Source organism: Rhyacophila brunnea, unplaced genomic scaffold (assembly GCF_057557595.1).
Source record: "Rhyacophila brunnea isolate RB1 unplaced genomic scaffold, BYU_Rbru_1.0 scaffold_1, whole genome shotgun sequence".
Lineage (NCBI taxonomy): Eukaryota > Metazoa > Arthropoda > Insecta > Trichoptera > Rhyacophilidae > Rhyacophila > Rhyacophila brunnea.
The window spans coordinates 3982735-3992190 of NW_028232751.1; the positions used below are offsets into that span (position 1 = coordinate 3982735).

Here is a 9456-nt window from a genome sequence, read left to right on the forward strand (position 1 = left end):
ATTATATAAATAGTAAACGTAGGTAATGAGTAAGCTATGAAATTGACGTGCTTTCGAAATCTATTTTGTACTCCTTCGACGTACATACGGTTTGTGTATGCAACATACTATGGATTCCACACGACAGAAGCGAACTCAATTTTTTTAACAAATATATGAAAAAAAAATCCAAAGAATAAAACCTAGTCATTGATATGTGCATTAAAATTCATCTTATTATCCATTATGATCAATTATTACAAGGTCAAGAATATGATTGTTAGTTTTACATTGAAAGTTAAATTGATGCATGTTCGTGAAGGATAAAAAGTCGGTTAAACTGATGTAAAACTGATCATTGTTGTGTTCAGGATAAAGACAGTTTACGTCATCAGATGATTTCCAATCAAAATTTGGTAAATTGTAATCACCTACCATAATAAAGACCTCAGCAGCATTAGAATGGTGCATGATAGAGCGATTTTTTCGAAATGTGCGTTCAGATCAGATTTAAATTCAAATTCACTGTCAAAGTTACAGCTGTTGCCATGAAGCTTCTCGTAGATTTAAGTATTTAAGATGTAATAATCACAGTCGGAAGCCAACAGCGGTGGAGTGAGGTTGTACAACTTTGCTTGCGTATTCGGGTCGCTACTCGCCTGGTTACTCGCGAACGGTTATAAATACGGGATACAACAAAAATAATATTGTTTGTAAATGAATTTGACAATAAACTCAACATGTGTGGTCCCATGTGATTTTGACAATCAGTGCCAGTGCTTGAGAAAAAGTGAAAAATATTTATTGTTGCACGGATAGTGCACTTTGTGCGGGGAGTGCGTCAAACGCTGTGAAGCGAGGGGTTGTCCACACTGTTTTTTGTTCACACTGTTGCGCGAATTCCAAGACCGCGTGAACGGCAAAAGCAATAAAATGGAAAACACCACGATGGAAGTGAATGAAACCAAAAAAACGAAGAAGAAAAGAAACGATGATGAAGAGGAAGTGGTTGGAGAAAAAGAAGAAGAATGGCAGACGGTGACCTCTGGAAAAAAACCCAGAAGAGACTCTGGGGTCACTCCAAAGGGAAACCAAAACATCGTCATGATAGCGACGGGAAGTAAAATTCCATTAAAATTGAAAATAGCGCAGATGCTGCATAAGGCAGGAGTAAAAGTACAGAAAATTTACAATAAAAATTTAAAGACGTACATCCAAGTAGAAGACGAAAAAGAAGCAGATAAAGTGAAACAAGCTGGAGAACTCAAAGATCTCGGTTTTGTGACCAAAGAGAATGACTCCTGCTCTTATGGAGTAATAAGAAAAGTCGATATTGATATGGACCTCCAAGAACTGCAAATGGAAATCAAAAGTGATGCAAAAGTAATCAACCTTAAGAGGTTGACAAGAAAAGGTGATACAGGAGAGCTGACAAAGACCTCGTCAGTCAGTATTAAATTTGGGGAGAAAATATTGCCGAGAACAATTTACATATATGGAGTCTCTTTTGCTGTAGAACCGTATGTATTCAGGGTTATGCAATGCTACAAATGCTGGCGATATGGGCATATCGCGAACAATTGCGGACGTACAGTAGAAACGTGCCCTAAGTGTGGTGAAAACCACAAAACCTGCGAAAAAAATGAGGAAATTACGTGCATCAATTGCAAAGGTAACCACGCGGCAAACAGCCAAAAATGCCCAAAGTGACAAGAGGAAAAGAATTGCAAAGAAGCAATGAAAAAAATGAACATACCTTTCAAGGAAGCAAAAAAAAATATGTTAAATAATAGCTATGCTGACATATTAAAACAAAAAAAAATCGTAGGAAGAGATGAAAGCGAAACAATTCAAAAAACTAAGGAAAACAAAAAGAAAGAAGAAGCGGTGGTAGAAGCTTCAGGCTCAACAATAATATCTACAGGTAGTAGCGTAAAGCCTACAAAAAATAAGAAAAATTCAAAGGGGAAGACAGAGGTTAACGCGATGGGAGAAATTATGAAAGTCTTGCTGAAAGGGGGAGACTGGCAGCAGATCATTAAACAACTAATAATTAAAGCAGTGGACTGGGTATGCAAACAATTCAAAGAAGGACACTTAAAGGAAATTCTAGGGGAGGTTCTGGAGCAAAATGGATAGTAAAAAACAAATTAGGATTTTACAATGGAATGCCAGAAGTATGAAGCAAAAAAAGGATGATATAGAACTCTACTTAATAAGACAAAAATTTCAATAGCACTAATCTCAGAGACTTGGCTGAGGTCTGAATTAGACTATCTGAAATTCAATGATTACACGATGTATCGAAAATACAGAAGGGATGGATACGGAGGAGAGCGATTCTGGTGCATAAAACACTGGCGTCTAAAGAAGAAAGAAAGAAAGACGGAAGAGCTAGACAAAATAATTATAAAGCCATTTAACAGAATAGGAGTGAGGACCTGATCGAAGGATCCCCTTCTAGAAGAGAAGAGGCGATATGACAGCGAGTCGCAGTCAAAGCCTCGGTAAAATCACAAAAAAAAAAAAAAAAAAGATGTAATAATAATGATAATTATGCAGCATGGACCCACAAGGGGGGGGTCTGAAAGGGCTCTAGCCTAGGGGCCCAGGCTCAGGGGGGTTCCGGCGTACCGGGTCAATCGGATATGTGAGATAAACACACATCACAAATATGCTCTAATAGGCGCTATTTCACGACGGGTTATTAACATAAAAAATGAGATTGTAAGATGGAAATTTTTGATTGTTTTGTGTTGACTCGACAACTCCATTATAATTCAAGTAGATGTATTAAAACTACAAAAAATCGCTAAAAAATAAACTGAAGCCCTTACTTTTACCTCTAACACAATTTTAAAAACGCTTATGTTGTGCATGACACATGACATTAAACTTAGCGATAGGTAGGGGGGCCCGCCAAAGATCCTGGCCGGGGGGCCCGCTTTTAGGATGTGGGGGCCATGCTCTCCGTGGCTTGTCGTTTTTTCGATTTCATCAAAGAACTTGTGTGCTCGGTCTAGATGTGTTCACGTCTGCATACATCTGTGCGCGTACAATTAAATCAACTGGAGCGGGATTTTACGCGCACCAACAACATTGTATGTACAATTTTTTTTATCCGCACGAACCTTCGTACACCATTAGCGCTTGGCCACAGTTACGGGCGGGCAGCGGGACGGCAGCGGCTGGTACAACTCAAACGTATAACCGTGTGTGATATCCCCCAAAAAAACACTGTCTACGAACATGAACTTAGTGCGCACAAATTTGCTCAAGTCAGTACCGACCTTAATAATAATATGCAAATAATTACATTTTCAATTCTATTTGAATATTAATTTCTTACACAATCATTTCGGGATGTTTTACATCTTGACTCATCGTCACGTATGGGTATATCATGCCATTTAAAATTAAAACTACACACACTCGGCAACAAAATGGGTATAACAATAATAATTCACATTATTGGCAATTAGAGTGATTTTAAATTGTTATGATAGACTTGCAGATTTTTGACAGCTGATGCAGGCAACAAACAATAGTGAAATTTGTGATAGTTTAATTTAAACACTCATATGTCTATTAGTCTATGAATCCTTGTCCAATTCAACTTCTCTTTGATATTATTCTAGTTCAGCCTGATACAGGTTTAATGAATATCCTTTAATATATTCTATATTATTATAATAACTATGGCGTGGGTTGACTGGCATTATTATTAATATGAAATAGTCAACATTTTCTGTTTTCCTATTTTTAATTATAGCATGACACAACCTACAATTTTTTTTATACTTATGTTGTTTTTATTGTAAGATTTAATTGTCTTTTTGAATATGTAGGTAAATTTATATGGTTTTAGGAAATAACTCAGTTTTAATGCTCAACATTTATTTAACTTGAATATTGTAAATAACAGATCACAAATTAACTGGTCTAGACGTATTTGATTGAATATATGGGGTGGTCATCGTTCGAGGTAGTGAGCTGAAATTTGGTAAAGATACAGTTCTTGGTTACATGTAAATTGTACGTAAAACATATTACCGTGGCACAGTTTGCCGTGAGCTCTCTTATCGGAAAGAGACGACCATATACTAGCTGATCACGAATTCAAGAATGAAAACCTAAGCTAACAAATAATCCAGTATATCGGCTATTTTCAAAATTTGTTTGCTGCTGGTTTACTGTAAAGTGTAAACCGACAAGAACCGTGTTTTATTTATACATGCTTTTTATGTCAGTAGGTACTATACGACCCAAAGATGTTGGACTGTCTTTTTTAATATACGGTCATATATTTCCGATTTTACGGTGAAGTGTGATACGGCAAAGTTCATTACAGTTCTTAACCACCTACCTTATGACCAAAATAAAGGCCTTATTGATACGACAAGTGCCTACGGCGTATTTGTGGGTTGTTCTGTCCCATATATGATAATGTATTGTTTGTAATATCTTGGCTAGGTATAAAAATTAAAGTTAGATATTATAATGACTAAAAAAACTATTTCTTTTTGATTTTTTTTTCAAAATGAATGCGAAATAACGTAGTCATAACATACCATTTGTTTTTAACCTGTAATGGAATATGTCCAAGAGCTGCGATCAAAAAAGCTAAAGGTTGGTAAGTATGTAGTACGGATTGTGATCTTGACATCCTGAATCGCATTCAATTTATCAATCCCAAAATTATGGCAAAAGCTTTTCTATCAAAAAATCTACCAATATAAAAAGTATAACGTTAATAAAGTGGCTCGTTACTCAATTTAACTCCATATATTCTGATCATTTATGGGAAAAATATATGCACATTTTACTATTTCACAAGTCAGTGATATGAATAAATAACATTATTTTTCCTACACAAATATCAACATTATTCTATTTCATGACAATAATAGGGATGATACTTGTTATCTCAATAATGGTACATTATGATCATGTGTGTATGATATAATTAATTAGATGTATCAATTATTGTTCATCGATAGTAATTACAAGCCAAGCCAGAAATGTTGTGAAGAGCAAGTTAAAGAAGTGGACCAGCAGGCCTATATTATAACTGGTGATATGAAGTCACCCGATGACATGACGTAATTGTGACGTAAGCCAATACACGCTCGAGGCAAGCCGCTCAACGCACACTGCTCACCATAGATATTATTATGCTGAAACACCTATTTGTGTTTGGGGACAATGGATAACGCCAGTATTTTAGTAGTGTTAATTTCTCGAATGCTATTATCACTCCGGTAGTACGTCACAATGATGTCATATGACGTCATATCGACCGGGCGACTTCAACTCGCAAGTTCTAACATAAGGCCCCAGCTCATAAAATGCCCCATGCCACTCAGATAGATGAAAACTTTCTTTGGTTAGTAAGAAAGATGAGACCTAAATTATTGCAAAATTTCAGTCCTATATCTTGGACGATGACCATGGGTCCAATCTTGACTAGTCTATACTATTTATATTCAAAAACTAAACATTAATTCACAAATATTTTAAAGTATTCATCTTCTAAAACATCAGAAAGAATGATATCAGCCAATAACCAGTGACGTCCCGTGGGGGTAGGCAGATTGAGCGTCGCTTGGGGGCGGCAGTTACTCGAAGGGCGGCAAATCGAGAAGAATTATTAGCTATATATATAAATAGGTACATAAACTTAGTAATAACGGAAATATCTTTATATTAAAAAAATCAGCTCACTGGTTGGAAACAAAATGACGTATTAAGTAACATAAAAGGTATAACAGGACTGTATTTTTTTGTCGGGTTTGCGATGTCTAGTTTACTTAGTAGTCTAAGTATAGGTAGGTACATACTTACACAATTAATCTATCCATTTATTTTTGCCAGGCACTCACGAGTTTTGAAAGTTGTCAGGTGTACCTATATTTAAATGTATCTGAAAACCTGGACTTGCAATTTTGTCTATTGAAGTAGAGATGGCATTTAAATTAGATTTAGTGGTATAAATAGGTATTGTTAGTAATGTATCCATACAGCACATTTCTCGAATATTGGAGTCATGAAAGAATGATAAAAAATGCTGTATAAAAAATGGGGCGGCATTTTGACGCTGCCTATGGGCGGCATTATGTCCAGGGACGTCACTGCCAATAACTAATCCGTTTCTTTTGAAAAATGAGGCCAACTTTGTATTTCACCAAATAACGCATTACCCGGACTGTCATCAATTGCCGGTATCAATTGTCGGTGGTCAAATAATTTGTAATTGGGGGCGATCTTTCCCAGTGCCACAACGAGCTCGATTAGATTCTTGCCGGCCATCAACTGCCGATCATTAGGCAATACAGTGTCGAATCTTCCGACAAAGCATATATCAACGCTTTTGAAATCATAGCCTTGGGTGTGGTCGCCCACCTTGTCCCAGCCTCGGCCCCGTACACTCCTCCATCCCCACCGATGATAAAGTTAATGGGAATATCGATAAGGCCCAGCACCCCAATGCAGAATTCTTGAATGTACAGCAAGCCCAATGTGCAGGAGGTCTGAAATGAAATTAAAAAACCTTTAGATATAGTAGATATCGACAAATATTATATGTTCTAATGTATTCAAGCTCTGTACTATTCCATTTAAGTCGTTTTTTGCGACCCGGGTTTCGCCTTTCGGCATCTTCAGGCGTCGTGTACACTCACCAAAGGCAAAAGGTAGAGTTAAGAGTGTTGGTTGTCAGTGTGTATTTGCCTTTGGTGAGTGTACACGTCAGATAAAACTAATAGGTTTATCATCATCATTACGAAAACAAATAATGGCTGACAAAGTTTGGTGTGCACTATTTATGTCAGATCTCCATACACTACTTCCACCTTTCGTCACTGGTGTATCGTGTGATTAACCTATGTTTCATGGCACCATAAAGGTTTATATACTATTTAATTTTTGTGAACGTGTTAAATTTATGTTTGTTGTTATCAGTAATCTGTATATGCGCATCCTCTAAATTCCATGGACTGACAAATTTAATGTTGAAGTTCTCAATCGAATGGGGAATGACCGAGAAGCTCTACGTAGTATCAAAACCAGGAAACTACAGTACCTCGGCCACATTATGAGAGGACAAAAGTACAGCATTCCCCAACTTGTCATTTAAGGAACGATCAATGGGAAGCGTAGCAGAGGACGGCGCCGCATTTCGTGGCTTAAGTTAAGCTTAACATTTATGTGTATTTCTCAAAGCCTGGGTGTTTGTGATTGATCAAAATTACTAACAACCACCTTGTACGAAAAAGCAAGAACATGTTTATTAATAATTCTAAAAAAAATACTATAGGAGTATGCCTTATTTATTAAATTGTAGGAACTACTAATTTGACTGGTAATAAGTACTAAAGTCTTCGATTACTACGCGTACGTACGTACTATTACTCTACATTGGTCTAGTCAACTCAATAACATACTTAACTACAGTAAGTGGGTCGTTATGTCATATTAGCATAAAGCACCTGTCATCAGTTTCAATATTTTCTCAATTGATCACAGGTTACTGAAAATCAATACTGATCTCGCACATGCAATAACTAGTAACACAATAATATTGTTTATTTCATCAATTTATCAATAATTAGTGAATGGCCAGTAATAATCATGTCCCCCACATCCTGAAGCGGGCCCCCAGGCTAGGATGTTTGGCGCCCCCCCTACCTATCGCCAAAGATAAAAGCAGTGTGACACTTTACAGTACCGTTTTCCAAATGGTGTATGCGGTAAAATTAATGTGTATATTTAGTGTTTTTTTTTTTTTAATATATTTTAATACATCCATTTGAATTATGGGGTTGTCGAGTATCGATACGCAACTAAAAATTGTATCGTACAACCACATAATTTTAAATAATAACATTACTGAAGGAAAATAGCGCCGCGGGCGACTTTTCTTTACTATCAAAGCAAATTTCTGATGTGTGTTTATCTCAGTTATTTGGTCGAGTCGCCTTGCCGGGCCCCTCCTGAGCCCGGGCCCCCAGCCCTGTTAGCCCCCCTTTGTGAGGGCCATGGTAATAATTATTATTTATTTATGAGGCAAGGCACTCCTGTATATTACATATTATACTAAAAGTACCTACTGACATTTAAACACATGGATAATTAAATATTTAAAACACTTCACTAAGTTTCACATAAAAATAATATTCATTGTCAGATTTGAGGTATTGCTTGTTCTCTACTACTTCAAGTCATTAGTTCATTTTATATCTGAGTAATACACTGCACAACATTAAAAGGCAGTATGAAAAAAAATTGTTTCACCCCCGAATGGTCCCCATTTGGGGATGTCTCTGTGGATCTAAAGAGGCCCGAACCATTATGAAACCGGCACATAATAAGGGTTGATTGCGAAAATAAATAATCCTAGTATACGAACGCACACTATTCCAACGCAATGGCCACACTGCACGCTTCGCGCCTCGCGACGTGATTATGAGTCACCTCGTGAGTCTCCTGGCGAACAAACGTGTTGGTTATTTTTATTGTGTCACCTAGTGATTTTACCATTGTCTATGGATTTTTCAAGATGGCGGATGTCGGTCAAACACCGTATATTTTGAGGTTATGAATAATGACGCATGGGATGAATAATTGACAGTACGCACCCAAGTTCGAATTTGAGACTTTCGAAATTTTAAACTTAAATTCTCTGTGTGAAGTAGCTTTCTGGTTACTTTTCAGAGTGACATATCGTTGTCGGCTTGAGCGCTCTCAAATGTCAAATGAATTTGTATCTAAGCACGTAGCGTGCAATGTGGCAGGAGTGTTTTTAGTAGACAAGCATAGCATCTAGCTCAGGACTAGCGAAGCACCTGCCTATGTGGCCGAAGCCTAATAGATAAAAATATTCTAATCTATAATACATATCGACATCTATAAAATAATGTAAAGTGATGTATAGTTTAATGGAATATTTTTAGATATTTTATAGATAGAAGAATATTTTTTATTTAATATCTATTACGGTTTGGAGGCAGGATTTAACTAACACCATCTGCAATTTGTATTCTTAGTTTAATAAAGGGATCTTTATTTAGCAGATTTTTTTCCAAATTGTATGCTGCGTAAATAGAAACACCGCCATTCTTGGTGGTGTTGGCTTGTGTATCTCTTATTCCCGTTTTTTGTTCTCCCAATGTGCAGAACTAACCTGCCATTAACAATGCAAATTGAGAGGGCAATAACCATGTTTAATGAAATCGCTTCGGATATTGATATATTCCACTTACGTGAGGTGAATTTGAGGAGATTTGACCCGATTGTGTTGTCAAACATGACAGTGTTATTGGCATACTCCAGGTTGTACAGTTTGTGACAGTCTTGCCTCGAACAGATAGTATTGACTTTCGTCTTCACACTTCAATTCACATACCTCATAAAGTCCAGTTGTCTGAACGCAATCTCCGCCTGATGGTTTTTACTTTTCTTTTTGTATAATTATTAATC

The 9456-nt window shown here is 36.7% G+C and overlaps 1 protein-coding gene across 1 annotated transcript in view; it reads left to right on the forward strand.

Annotated features, from left to right (window-relative positions):
- Positions 1 to 9456, forward strand: part of LOC147079374 (RNA polymerase-associated protein CTR9 homolog) — a 282101-nt gene that overhangs the window by 169372 nt on the left and 103273 nt on the right. The window lies entirely within an intron of this gene.